Below are 15,573 nucleotides of genomic sequence, written 5' to 3'. Positions count from 1 at the left end.
CCCTCGGGCATGGGTGTGTGTGTTTGTCCTTAGGATAATTTAGGTTGAGTAGTGTGTAAACTTAGGGACTGATGACCTTAGCAGTTAAGTCCCATAAAATTTCACACACATCTGAACCTTTTTTTTTTTTTTTTTTGACATCTATATTCGTGTATCGCGCAATAGACAGATCAGCGAATCGGAAGAGTGTCTCCAAACCATACAGATGGCGTTTCTGCGTGTCTTAATGACGTGCATCGACAAAAAAAATATTTTAATATCGCCGGTAACACCAAAAAACAAGAAAGCATCTTCACGACAGGTTGGTTTTTCATAATAAGCGTTTCTACATACACAGTACGGAAAGCAGGCGTAACACTATCTTCTGTCGCAGTAGGGTTATCCGAAAGCCATGTCCCATAGGACGAATTCTGCATTAGTGACTCAACAGTTTTGGCCCCATACGACAAAACCGTATTCAGGGATATGGCAGGAACGGCCATGTACGGCAAACAGTTCTAGTAAACATGTGCTCTAAAATGCATACCGTAAGAGCTATGCCCACTTTTTCATCTTCGTCGCTGTGAAATACATGTTTTCTACTAAACATGTCCTCACAGCTATTAAGGCATGCATTTTAAACCTCATGTTTGCTAGACAATTTTTTCTTGTTTTGGTCTATCTTACCTCCTCTCAATGTATAGAAGGCAAATAAGCTGCAGTAGAAGAGATTCGTTATACAGTGTCGAAGATGGAAGAAGTGCTCATAGCTCTTAAGGTAATGCGCTTCAGAGCTCGCGTTTATTAGACTTTTTTTAATTCGAATGATCGTTCCTGACATACCCCAAACCATTGTCCCATGGGCCAAAATTATTGAATTACCGATCTGGACTTTGTCCTATGGGACATGACTTTTGAATCACCAACATCACCTATTGCCTCACAAGAGGGTCTCGTCGTGGAGGTGCTATCTTGTGACTGATAATCTATCGGAAATTGAAGCTAACTGGTGTTGACAAACAAACGGGTTTAATTCATCTGCAGATTTTACATGAGTTCTGTAGATCAGAATTCAAACCGATTTTCTGTCGCCGCAGAGAATGCTTCCGCGGTTGCCGGCAACAATGTCACAGTTCAGGACCATAAACGTCAGAAACTATCATGTTTTTGCTGATGGTGACCAAACACCATGGGTGAAATGTGTTATGTCAAAGTTTTATAATGTTTTTACCACTTTTGACGGCGCCTATCTTGGCTAAAAGTTTTTATCTCGTGGTTGCTAGTTTAGGAAGCAAGACGCATCTAATGGTGATCTAGTAGATCTAAACCAGTCATAATACAAAGAAAAAATGTGCGATCTAAGAGTGGCTACAATTTCAGAAAAAAAATTAAATAAATTTAAATCAGAAGACTAAAGTCTAGATCAGGGCCAACAGCAGTCACAGTGGTATTTTTCTACTCCCTAGAGGCTGACAACGCGACAGTTCCGAGTAGTCATTGGGCTGAAACTTTCTCTTAACCAATGAGAGGCTAAAAACGAGGCAAGGAATTTCTAGTGCCGAAACAGAAATCATTCTCTTCTTCGCTGTTGTTACAAATATTTGACATTTGAGTTAAAATGAACAGTAGCGATAGCAATAATATTTCTTTATTAGTCTGTTTCGGCTTATGTACAAGCCATCTTCAGAATTCTTGGCCTTGCAAGGGACAGTAGAGTTACAAACAGTACTGTTATATATGGCTGAAACCGGTTAATAAAGAAATAGTTTTGCGATCTCGACTCTTCATTTTAACTTAAATACACCATCAGGTCGCTGCTCTCCATCGATTATGTTGTCCAAATTTATGAAATATTCGATTTTTTTGCAAGTATACCACGAATTCCAACGTTGCGGTTGGGTTCGGACCTAATAGTACAACTTCAGTAGCAGCAGCTGAATATTTGTCACAAGCAAGATGACTCGTGTCTCTGCTGCGTGGGCGCGATAGTCAAATTTATGATCTTGCTCGACAAACATAAAAATTTTCCCTAAGATGTTGCGATTTCCAATGGTGTGCTTAGGCTGGGATCCAAGAGCTAGAATTAAATTTATGTTCTTTGTGTCACAAATCTTTCATTACTTTTTCCATGTATGTCACGAAATACGATGTTGTAGTTAGTTTGGAATGTGACAGTATTGCTACGATTTGGCGGAGCCAACAAATGTTCGAGAGCTAATTATTCTTGTTGTGGCAACCAACTGATCTGTAGCTCAGACCAACGTTTACCTTACATCTACCTCTACATGAATACCCTGCAATATACAATTAAGTGCATGGAAGAGGGCTCACAAAACCTCCTCAGGCTGTTTCTCTTCCATTCCACTCTTGAACAGCGCGCGGGACAAACGAACGCTGCAGCCTTTTCGTGCGAGTTTGATTCCTCTTAATTTTATTATGACGACCATTTCTCTCTATGTAGTTGGGGTCAACAAAATTTTCTCACACTCCGAGAAGAAAGCTGGTGATTGGAATTTCAAGAGAAGATCCTGGCGCAACGAAAAACGCCTTTGTTTCAAAGACTGCCACGCCAATTCACATATCGTATCCGTGGCGCTTTCTCCCGTATTCCGTGGCAATACAAAAAGAGCTGCCCTTCTTTGAGCCTTTTCGATGATCTCCACCAATCCTATCCGACGTGGATCTCACACCGCGCAGCAATACTCCAGAAGAATGAGGACAAGCATAGTGTACGCAGCCTCTTTAGTAGATCTGTTGCATCTTCTACCATTAAACAGTAGTTTTTAATTAGCTTTTTCCACAATATTATCTTTGTGATTGTCCAAGTTCAGGCTTTTCGTAAGTGTGCTCACAAAGCATTTAGTTGAATTTGCAACCTTTGGATTTTTGTAACCGAAATTTTGTGTATTTGTTTTAGTACTCACGTGGATGACTTCACACTTGTCATCATTAAGAGTCTACTGCCACCTTTCGCACCATACAAGCGTCTTGTCTAAGGTTAGGTTGGAATATGGCAGTTCAATGTGAGGTGGCAAGGCCATCGGACACGAAAGGTACAAAACCTGGTAACCTGCAGGCTGATCTGCAGCTTAGCCCGAGACCTAGATCTGATTGGCATACATAAGTTGTACTCGCAAAAATTAAATAAATAATCTTTGTTGTCATATATATTTGTTTATTCCTTATTGGTTCAACTGGTTCAAATGGCTCTGAGCACGATGGGATTTAACATCTGAGGTCATCAGTCCACTAGAACTGAGAACTAGTTAAACCTAACTAACCTAAGGACATCACTCACATCCATGCCCGAGGCAGGATTCGAACCTGCGACCGTAGCGGTCGCGCGGTTCCAGTCTGAAGCGCCTAGAACCGCTCGGCCACTACGGCCGGCATTCCGAATTGCAAGGTTGTGGTTAGCTTGGGACCTAATTCCACAGTTTAAATCAATAATCTTGGTTGTCCAAATATTCCCCTGTTTCTTGCGAATGTGTTACGTGTTAGGAGACTGTAACATAATGATATGGTAAAGTGACAGTTTTCCTTCGAGACATGTCGTCTGTCAGTTGCTCTCTCATTTGCCGCGTACACTCAGCAACTGACGGACCCTCTTAGATTCCTGTCTTACCTCAAAGCGAGCGTTGACAGCATTATAAGTACGCCGCTGGCCATGGTTTAGATTCTCAACAAATCAGACTGAAATTATGTCATCGTGGAAGGGCATTCATCATCGTGGACGGGCCTTCAAAATTTGCTCTTCCTTTCTTCTTCGGCGGGGATAACAGTCTTATGAAACCAAAAAACTCCGTTCGGACAGGCCTCGGAAGACCCAGCGATACTGACCGACCGCCCTGTCATCCTCAGCCAATAGTTGTCACTGTATGCGAATATGAAGCGGCGTGTGGGTAGCCGTTTTCAGTTTACGAGACCAGAGTCGCTACGTCTCAGTCACGTAGCTCGTCAATCTGCCTCACAAGGCCTGAATACAGTCCTCTACCAACAGCACTCCGCAGACTGCGTGGTCACCCCCCGACAGCGCTTAAATTCCTTGATCTGACGGGAACCGATGTTAACACTGCGGCAAGGCCGTTGACGTCGTTTTATGAGATACTTCAGCGACTAAGGAGTTCCACACTCGAATAGTTCGCGCGTACTGTACTCCCTGTCCTTGACCGACACGCAGCGTCCACCTATTTTTGTTCTACTATGGTATCGATACCACACAGATGCTGTGCAGCGTCTCCGAGAGGCCGCTCCGTGTCCTTCCCCAGAGTGTGCGGTCCATCGATCTCTACACCCTCGCAATTTCACCGGGGCGCACCGAAGAACGTAATACGGAAACGGATTAAAAGGATATTCTCTTGACAGGTTTCAATCCACCTGGGCTCTTCCCCGCGAACGAGTCGGCTGCAACAAAAGGTCAAAGCACGTGAAAACAAAAAGAGGAGAGAGGGAATTACTTTGCGAGAGAGGGGCGTTGATGAAGGCGGGCGGAGAAAATATTCATCACAGGCGACGTGTCAGGTTATTGCAGACGGCGTACACCGGTGATTAACCCTGTCACTGCGCGTTAGCGGCGCACAAACGGAATGGCAAATGCGAGCCCAAATTGCCCGTCTGCGCGTGTGTAACGCTGGCTTCCGCGGCTCGTACAAAGCGGCCTAATCCCGCGCTCAGGGGCCACGTCTGCCCCACGCCTCTACTGTAGTCTGCCCCGCAGCCGTTCCGAACAAAGCCACGAGCGCCGTGACTCTTTCGTGACGGCTGCTCTTTCTTTACAGCTACTCGCGTCTCCCAAGCAAGGACGAACGCGTCAACATCTACACTACTGTCCATTAAAAGTGCTACACCACGAAGATGACGTGCTACAGACGCGAAATTTAAACGACAGGAAGAAGATGGTGTGATATGCAAATAATTAGCTTTTCAGAGCATCCACACAAGGGTGGCGCCGGTGGCGACACCTACAACGTGGTGACATGAGGAAAGTTTCCCACCGATTTCTCATACACAAACAGCAGTTGACCGGCGTTGGCTGTTTCTTTCGCTCTAGTTGTAGACGTATTTATCACGTTCTTGGATTTCACGTCGGTTGTCTCGTATGCCCAGTGTTACATGCCTGTAGCTGCTTCTGTATTCTTGGAGCAGTGGTTCGTGTAATTCACTAGACGAACCTAATCCTCAAGAGCGAAATAATGCTGTTTCACGTGACTTGACACAGCTGCTCTGTCGGCTGAGGAACGTAAGAATCGAGGCTGAGAATGAGAGGCAAACACATACAGACAAGAATTGAGACGGATATGGCCTGGGCATTGACACGTTGCAGCAATATTGCTGGCAACACTACTGCGGCCACACATTGCCGTAAAAAAGGCCTTCGGCTCTTCTGCCTGCCGAGCGCGATTCTTTGAAAAGTTGTCTACTTACGCGTGAAATATGTTTCGTCCGAAAATTATATTTATTTGAGATAACTGTACTTGTTTGCGAGACTATATTTAACGATTTTTCGTATTGCTGTTTTAAACAGCGAAATCGGAAAACTATTCGTGTATGAATTGAAATGTGAAGCTTCTGGAATAGTTTCTGCCATAAATATTTGGTGAAGGTATATTTTACAGATGAATGTTGGCGCAGTGGTAAAAACAAGCCCTGTTTCATGAATCCTACGAAATGGGCACCAAATAATTATATGAAGTGCAATTATTTACACAGAGTGTGAACGCTTGTGTGGAAAATTGGTATTTTTCGTAGCAATATTTGATACGGCATTCACACACAGCGTATCTATTGGGCTTTGATGCATTTGTTGTATCAGACATTTTTACATTTTGATTGAGATGTTTGGTAAAAAAGATATTCTGGTATGTAATGTAGGCTTTAGTTAAGTAAACTGGATCCCCTGAAGTTTCTTAAAATAGGCCCATTACTTTTTCACGTTTAAAGTCTGCCTATCTTAGTGCACTCTTATTCCCCAGTAATTCTCTCGCTGATTCCAGGAGGACAATGAGGAGGGTTCATCAAAGAAAGTGGAGTCCCTCTAAAACGACTAAAGCTACTTATATAGTTCAAGAACAGGTGTGTTGGAAGGAGGCCAGTGAACAGTTTAGTGTTCCAAAAACAACTCTTATGAGGGTGTCCAGCAAGAAGAACAGTACACCTGATGAAGCAGCAAAAACAAAATGATGCAGACCTACACGTTTGGGTAAAGGTCTTGAAAAAGAGCTGGTTTAATGTCGTCTTGCTAGGAAGCTTCATCCTTCATGCTTAATCGCAATGACTTGTGAAGAATGACTATGCAACTTCAGAGAGAAATAACACTGAACACCCATTCAAAGACGAAGCTGCTGGGAAGATGTGGGGTAGTTCTTAAATGACACAAAGCCAAACTGTCAAAAATAAATCTTACAGGAACATCCTATAACAGGACTCTTGGGTTCAAGCAAAGAAAACACACAGAAATTCTATAACTTTCTGGAAGATATTATGTTATACCTACTGTGAAACTAGATGACATTTTCTCTAATTTTGTTTAATGTTATTTTGTTTATTTGTACATGGAATACGATTATGGCAGCTATTTTTGGAACTCGCCAAGTGTAAAGTTTTTAAAAATTTTTTTTTGCCGCTGTAGCTTTACGTTTATTTCCTGTTACTAAAATGTAAATCGCACATAACATTATAGATTAAATGGTTCATGCTTTTAAAGGACAATTTTTTAATATTTTCTATTTTTTAACGAAATGGGAGTCCGCTTTTAGGCACTTATCTCTTCAAATGTCACTGCTGCTCGTTCACGGTCAGCAATTTTGTGGTCTTCGGTTGCTGCCTAACCACATCCATGGGACATAGTTGAAAACTACCGCCTAATATTTATAACAAGTAACTATATAAATACCATTGCTGATCTCAGAACCCGTCACAAATACGAAGATTTTTAAAAACAAGTAATTTTCAGTTTGTTTTGCACCTGAGACATTCGACGCAATATTAATCACACGATCAAACGGAACGTCAGACATGGAGGGATAAAGTTTTTGTTCTCCTGCTGACTGTCGAGATGTCGTTAGTCGATATTTAATAATAAGAAATCGTACCAAGGGAAACATGTTTGTGATAAATATTCAGTACGCCGAAAACAACATTTATAAGAAAACAATCACAAACCTGCACGTGTGTGAAACATAATGCTTTCCGACTGGTATTCCAGTTCTACTTTCCATTGCTCACATAGTTAGAACTGTGTTGTTTCCGTTCTCGCCCTGAGGCGTTCGCTCTCAACGGGTGCTCGGCAGTTACCTGCCTGAACAAAGGACCGGGAAAGTCCAGTTCCGCACACACAAAGTTACAACATTTCCCGATAGGGAGCGGATTGTAGTGGACAGACTGACCTATCCGGTTTGGAAAATGCCACTAGATGGCACTTGGAGTTGCAAGTGACTTACAGAACTCAACAACTGCCTTCGGATCGTCAGATATTACTTCTGTTTTACCTGACGGTTTTCCGTCAATTACGACAATTTCTGACAGGAAACCACGAATCCAGTTGCACAATTCAGGCGATACTCGGTAGGTATGCAATTTTATTAGAAGCCGCTTGTGAGGAACGGATCAGAAGCCTTCTGGAATTATTTTCAGCCATAATGGCTATGTTTGTGAACCGTGACTGTGTGGGATAATTATTTGTTTCAAGTTTCTGCTACCAGTCACTTTTTATTTTATGCTTAATCTAACATAATGCAACGCGTTTCGAACATTTTCTGTTCATCTTCAAGCGTTTATACATAGATACATATACAGAGAAATGTTACTTAAAAATAAACAGTCTTAAACTAGATTGTCCGCAGCTCGTGCGGTAGCGTTCTCGTTTCCCACGCCCGGGTTCCCTGGTTCGATTCCCGGCGGGGTCAGGGATTTTCTCTGCCTCGTGATGACTGGGTGTTGTGTGCTGTCCTTAGGTTAGTTAGGTTTAAGTAGTTCTAAGTTCTAGGGGACTGATGACCATAGATGTTAAGTCCCATAGTGCTCAGAGCCATTTGAACCATTTTAAACTAGATTAATCTAGAACACTTTGTTTTTTTACTGTAGCTGCTGGTATGGCATTTGGGGGAAAGGAGGGGGGCAGTGTGAATCTAGAAATCGAAGTCAGTGATGTCTTCTGCTGGTTTTCTTCATTGTTGTTGACTGTGTATATCACAGCAATTACATCATCTCGTTTCTTCACTTGGATCACTGGTGTAATGGGATGCTGTTGATTGACATTACACTATTGCACATTATATTTTGTCACTGATTGTCACTGCACAAATTGCTTCGATGTTATTTGTGCAGTAACATTTCTCTGTATATGTATGTATGTATAAACGCTTGAAGATGAACAGAAATTGTTCGAAACGTGTTGCATTATGTTAGATTAAGCATAAAATAAAAAGTGACTGGTAGCAGAAACTTGAAACAAATAATTATCCTTCTGGAAATCTAGAAGTATGGAAACAATTTGAGATCCCCTGTCGATAGCACTCATTACTTCATGATAATAAAGAGGCTAGTTGTACTGCAGAAGAACGATAGTTTCTGACTCAGTACTGACAATGTGTCAATAGATCTTTTACTTCGAGGCAATTCATAATGTCCCAACACAATATGTGTTGCAAAACCCTACTCATCGATGCCCATAGAGTATTTCTTATTTGAACCGTGGTGTATCAACTGTAGCAGCAAGTGTTTCAGTTGCTTCGGTATCATCTTTTAGTGGGAAGCCAGCTCGCTCAGTGACAGCCACGTAACGGTTCCTCCCAAGGACAGCACACAGAGGGTCGGCAGACGGAGCAGCCGCGCATCAGCGAAGAGGAGAGCCGGAGGGCTGAGCAGTCCCGCCGCAGCCGCAGCCGGACACAGAGATGTAATTAGTCGCGAGTGCGCATTCGATAAACAGCGCCGGCGCGACCGCGGGGACGCCGCTAAATGTGTTCATTATCTGCGTCGTCTGCTCAGCAGCCGCGTTCAATATTCATCGGCCCCTCGTGTGTTTGCTGACGGCTGGCCGGCGCGCAAACACGCGCCTGTTTCGTATCAGTTGCCCGCCGTGCCAAATTGTTTTCCACTCGCAACGACCTGCGACTGTGCTTAAAATAACGCCGGTACCGAAAACAGAGGGTTACGGGAAACACAAAGTGAAAAATTTTGTCACCGCTCTGACCGCGGTAACAAAGGCTCTTGTGCCACTTCCAGAGGAGTGGGTGCGTTGCGTGAATGTCTGTGTGTGTGTGTGTGTGTGTGTGTGTGTACGTTCCAGTACGAAGTGCAAACATGTCTTGTTTTAATTCTGTGGTTGCCAGAAAATGACTAATACCGAAGTACCATTTGTTTCCGTTGCCACGCGAACGCATATTATATTGCGAGATTTTTCTGAAATGATCGGGAAACAACTGATAAAAAAACTTTTTTGATGTAGTGTTTCCCATTTATGAAGGAGCCATTAGCTACATTTTACTGTTTCTTAATAATTAGTCATCGAAGTTTACTGACAAAAATCTGCACTTAATATCAGTCTGTTTCTTTTAAATGGTTCATAGAAATTCATAATTAATTATGAACCATATAAATTTGGCATCAAACATATAAATCTAGTTTTATTCTATTACCCAGACAAGTTTCTGAATCATTACTGGGCTTTTATCTTGTTTTTATTAAACAACGTGAAAACGCTCTTTACTACTTGTGCACGTATAAATTCGACTTTTTAAGAACTAAGTTTTGCACATATACATTGTTATAAAATGCTGTAACGTTCTTGTAGTTTTGCAGTACATCTTTTTTTTTTAAGTTTGTCATCTGCAACCATACAGAAGTTAATGCGGAAAAGTTATTTACATCGAAATTTTACGACTAGGAATGTTGTGGTTACATCTAACATTAAACAATTCTGTATGTGTGTGTGTGTGGGGGGGGGGGGGGGGGGGAAGGTGGAGGTGGAAGGGTGTTGGTGTCCACTTACTTTTTCTGGCATTACACGGACACACACACACACACACACACACACACACACACACACACACACACGCACAAAGAAAGAAACAGAATCTTCCATACAGAATGTAATAAAAGTCCACAGATAGTGCTGAAACTTCAGCAAAACATGTATTACTAATAGAAGAAAAGAAAAAGATAATGTTTTTTTGCTCAAGGCAGCTCGCTTTCAAAAACAAATTTATCTTCAAGCAAATACGGACAAAAGAGCTTAAACCTCAACATGATAATACAATATATGTTATTCATTTTTAACTATCGTCGTTTTGTTAATGACTTTGAATGATTTGCCTCTTATTAAGACTTCAACGAAGAGAGGAAGATCTTTGAATTAATCCCCTTGCGGAGTATAAATGTAGATGCATATATAGCAAGTTTAAAATTACCGTTGTAAATTAGTAATAATAAGGCTAACATTTGGATGACGAACGCATCGAAATGAAAAAACAGGTTAGCTTAACAATGAAGACATACACTCGGTTGGTAAGTTTTTGTATTTACGGCATTTCGTGACAGTGACCAGACTGAAAGCGAAAGAACTGAACAGAAGACTAAAAACGACCTGGAGTGCTTCTGGTAAACTAAATACAACTTTCAAAATTAAGCTTCTATGGGTCAGAAAAGGATAGTTACTATAAGAGTGTACTAGCAGTTTTGCTATGTGGCACTGAGGCGTCGATTTTTAAAGCTAAACCTGTTTGAAAGTGAGAGCTACTCAACGAGCAGTTGCAGAGATGCTGTGATTTATTGGAAGAGACAGAAAAAGAAAGACGTGGATTACGGAACAGAGTGTATTCTGTAAACTTGAAGAGCGAGCGGTAATTGTGGCTGGGCAAGTGGCCTTTCACGGAAGAACTCTTTACCTGCTGCATATGCTTGTCAGCATGGCCATCTTCCGCAGCAGATGTTGTAATAAATTATCATTTGATTGTTTCCTCCTTAAACTTATTGCAATTAATTGAAGAGTATTTTAGACTACCCACGTTTTGTCTTTATTTACAAAGCAACTTATGTCATCGTTCTGGAAAGATGGAAACATAATATGTTGGTGCACATTTAGTTTTTAAATGTCAAAGACAATATGTTTTCATAAAGTGGGCCTGTAATTTACTTGTGGTGTTTCTTGCCTCTTACTGTCCGCCCCGATTGCTGAATGGTCCGCGTGACGGACTGCCGTCCTCAGGGGCCCGGGTTCGATTCCCGGCTGGGGATTTTCTCCACTCAGTAACTGGATGTTGTCTACATCTACATCTACATACATACTCCGCAATCCACCATACGGTGCGTGGCGGAGGGTACCTCGTACCACAACTAGCATCTTCTTTCCCTGTTCCACTCCCAAACAGAACGAGGGATATATGACTGCCTATATGCCTCTGTACGAGCCCTAATCTCTCTTATCTTACCTTTGTGGTCTTTCCGTGGAATATAAGTTGGCGGCAGTAAAATTGTCCTGCAGTCAGTCTCAAATGCTGGTTCTCTAAATTTCCTCAGTAGCATTTCACGAAATGAACGCCTCCTTTCCTCCAGAGACTCCCACCGGAGTTCCTGAAGCATTTCCGTAACACTCGCGTGATGATAAAACCTACCAGTAACAAATCTAGCAGCCCGCCTCTGAATTGCTTCTATGTCCTCCCTCAATCCGACCTGATAGGGATCCCAAACGCTCGAGCAGTACTCAAGAATAGGTCGTATTAGTGTTTTATAAGCGGTCTCCTTTACAGATGAACCACATCTTCCCAAAATTCTACCAATGAACCGAAGACGACTATCCGCCTTCGCCACAACTGCCATTACATGCTTGTTCCACTTCATATCGCTGTGCAATGTTACACCCAAATATTTGACCGACGTGACTGTGTCAAGCGCTACACTACTAATGGAGTATTCAAACATTACAGGATTCTTTTTCCTATTCGTCTGCATTAATTTACTTTTATCTATATTTAGAGTTAGCTGCCATTCTTTACACCAATCACAAATCCTGTCAAAGTCCTCTTGTATCCTCCTACAGTCACTCAAGGACGACACCTTCCCGTACACCACAGCATCATCAGCAAACAGTCGCACATTGCTATCCACCGTATCCAAAAGATCATGTATGTAGATAGAAAACAACAGCGGACCTACCACACTTCCCTTGGGCACTCCAGATGATACCCTCACCTCCGATGAACACTCACCATCGAGGACAACGTACTGGGTTCTATTACTTAAGAAGTCTTCGAGCCACTCACATATTTGGGAACCAATCCCATATGCTCGTACCTTAGTTAGGCGTCTGCAGTGGGGCACCGAGTCAAACGCTTTCCGGAAGTCAAGGAATATGGCACCCGTCTGATACCCTTCATCTATGGTTCGCAAGATATCATGTGAAAACAGGGCGAGTTGCGTTTCGCAGGAGCGATGCTTTCTAAAGCCGTGCTGATGCATGGACAGCAACTTCTCTGTCTCAAGGAAATTCATTATATTCGAACTGAGAATATGTTCGAGAATCTTGCAACAAACCGATGTTAGGGATATTGGTCTGTAATTCTGAGGATCCGTCCTTCTACCCTTCTTATATACAGGCGCCACCTGCGTTTTTTTCCAGTCGCTCGGGACTTTACGTTGGGCAAGAGATTCGAGATAAATGCAAACTAAGGAGCCAATGCAGTAGAGTACTCTCTGTTGTCTTCATCATCATTTCATCGTCATCCGGCGCGCAGGTCGTCCAATGTGGCGTCGAATGTAATAAGACCTGCACCAAGGCGGCCGGACCTGCCCCATAAGGGGCCAATGACGCCAAACACTTATTTCCATTTTTTCCATGCCTCTTATTTACATGTTATGCAAACCACTGCTTTTTCCTTTGTTGTCAGGAGAAGTTGAGGCTGATAGAAACTTAGTTATACATTCGCTCTTGGCAATTTTCCGCCTTATTCGAAACCACGATTTGTTACCCTGCATTGGTGTTATTTGGAATTCACCTCACCTTGCAGAACAGTTCAAAAGAAATAGAACTTCAGTTACATGTGTTCCGCACTCATCACATGTGCGCGTTTGTGTGTGTGTGTGTGTGTGTGTGTGTGTGTGTGTGTAAATTAGTGAAGATGTCTTATATGCTCAGCAGAGATGAGATAGAGGTGGGAGCGGGTGGGGGAGTAAAGGTTGAGTTTGGGGAGGTGGAAAGGAGGCTGTTGGTATAATGATCTGGTAGGAGATAGATGGTGGTGGTGAATGGAAACTGACTTGGGGGGGGGGGGGGAATTATGTAGGTGTCTGGTCATTTAACATTGTATTGTGTGATCCGTTAGTTTAAAGAGTGTATGGTTTGTTAGGTCAGTCTCTTCATTCACGATTTGCTTCTTTTCTTTTATGTTTATCTGAGTGCTGTAGTTTTTTTCTGTAGGGTGAGAAGCTGTTATTTGTTGTTTATCTTTATCTACATCTACATTACAGTCCGCAAACAACCTAATGGTGTGACGGAGGGCACTGTCGGTACCACTATCTCATCCCTCCAACTCTGTTCCACTCGCGAATAATGCGTGGGAAGAATGATTGTCGGTAAGCCTCTGTAATGACTCTAATTTCTCGAATTTTCTCCTAGTGGTCAATACGCGAGATGTATGTAGGGGGAAGTAATATGTTGTCCGACTCCTTCTGAAAAGTACTGTCCCGAAATTTCCATAGCAAATCTCTCCGTGAGGCACAACGCCTCTCTTATAACGTCTGCCAGAGAAGTTTGTTTAGCATCTCCGTAACGCTCTCTCGCCAGCTAAACGATCCTGTCACGAAACTCGCCACTCTTCGTTGGATCTTCTCTATCTCATCTATCAGTCCTACCTTATACAGATCTCAGATATATGAAAAATATTCAAGAACAGGGCGAACAAGCAGCTTATATGCCATTGGTGTAAGAATTCTGTTTCTGTCGAGAAGTTCTAATAAGTGAGATGAATTGGAAATAACGTCAATTAAGCGTAAGAAAAGGTGGTTTCAAAAAAGGCGAAAAACAGCCAAGAGTGAATGTACAACCAAGTTTCTTTCAACTTCAACTTTCTCTAGCAACTAAGGAAAAATCAGTGGTTTGCAGAATATGCAAACAAGAGGCATACACACCATGCGTAAACTGCATGCTAATTTTATAAAAAATACTGTTTTTAATCTATAGAAACCAAAATGTACAAACATCTTACATGTCTACATGTACAGAATGATTACAGAAGTTGCTTTGTAAATAAAATCGAAACGCGTCCGGCGTAAAATACTCTTTGATTAATTGCAGTTAGCTTAAGACGCAAAACCAACAACACCCAATAACAAACATCAGGTAACAGTGTAGATGAGCGTGTTTCACTTACGTAGATTCTGTTGCCTGCGTTATTAATTTTTGTTCAAATGGTTCAAATGGCTCTGAGTACTATGGGACTCAACTGCTGAGGTCATTAGTCCCCTAGAACTTAGAACTAGTTAGACCTAACTAACCTAAGGACATCACAAACATCCATGCCCGAGGCAGGATTCGAACCTGCGACCGTAGCGGTCCTGCGGTTCCGGACTGCAGCGCCTTTAACCGCACGGCCACTTCGGCCGGCATTAATTTTTGTATTCCATTTATTGTTAACATATTTAGTGGAAAATAAACACTTTCAGGCGTGCCTGAGCACTGCTATGACACACATTTAAAGGTGCACTGTAGAAGGGCCAGTATAACTTTGGCAAACAGCCCGTAGCTACTTCATGTGACGTAGTTGCTTAGAGAGAATAGTGACTCTCTTGCTCGGATTTCATTTTACAGATAGACTTTTATAGTAGAAGACGTGAGTATTATCGCAATGAAAACGAGGTATAAGTTCAAATGGCTCTGAGCACTATGGGACTCAACTGCTGAGGTCATTAGTCCCCTAGAACTTAGAACTAGTTAAACCTAACTAACCTAAGGACATCACAAACATCCATGCCCGAGGCAGGATTCGAACCTGCGAGGTATAAGTCTGTGGGGAACTTAACCAGGTGAATGTATGGTTCTACATGACTAGGTTCCAAGGAAAAAAAAGGCATTCCTCACAAAAAGAAATCTACTGTTTCAGACATAGGACATAATTCGAGTACGAGATGTTTGAGTGTGTACGTTTGGTGCACAGTAAAGTATAGAAGTGAATGGTAGACAGTGGAAAAACTGGAAAAGAAGAGAATAAAAGCGTCTGAGACGTTGTGCTATAGAACGATTAAGAAAATTTGGTGGAGCGATAAGAATAGGAATAAGGAGACTCTCCGCTGAATCAGCGAGAGGAACATGCGGAAAACACTGAGAAGAAGAAGAAGAAGGAGCAGGATGACAGGACACGAGTTAAGACATCAAGGAACAACGTTCATGGTAAAACTCTGTGGCAGATAAAAACTCGAACCTATAATCTTCGCTTTTCGCAAAGGAAAAGGCATGGGCGAATGTCCCAGATTCGATTTCCGGTCTGGAATATGGTTTTAATTTTTCAGGAAGTTTCGAATCAGGGAAAACTTTGCTGCAGAGTCAATACACATTCTGGTTCTTGAGAGAGCAGTAGAGGGAAGACAGTAACTAGAATATGG

This window comes from Schistocerca americana, chromosome 1 (genome assembly GCF_021461395.2).
Source record: "Schistocerca americana isolate TAMUIC-IGC-003095 chromosome 1, iqSchAmer2.1, whole genome shotgun sequence".
NCBI lineage: Eukaryota > Metazoa > Arthropoda > Insecta > Orthoptera > Acrididae > Schistocerca > Schistocerca americana.
Note: the sequence above shows the minus strand (reverse complement) of the source record.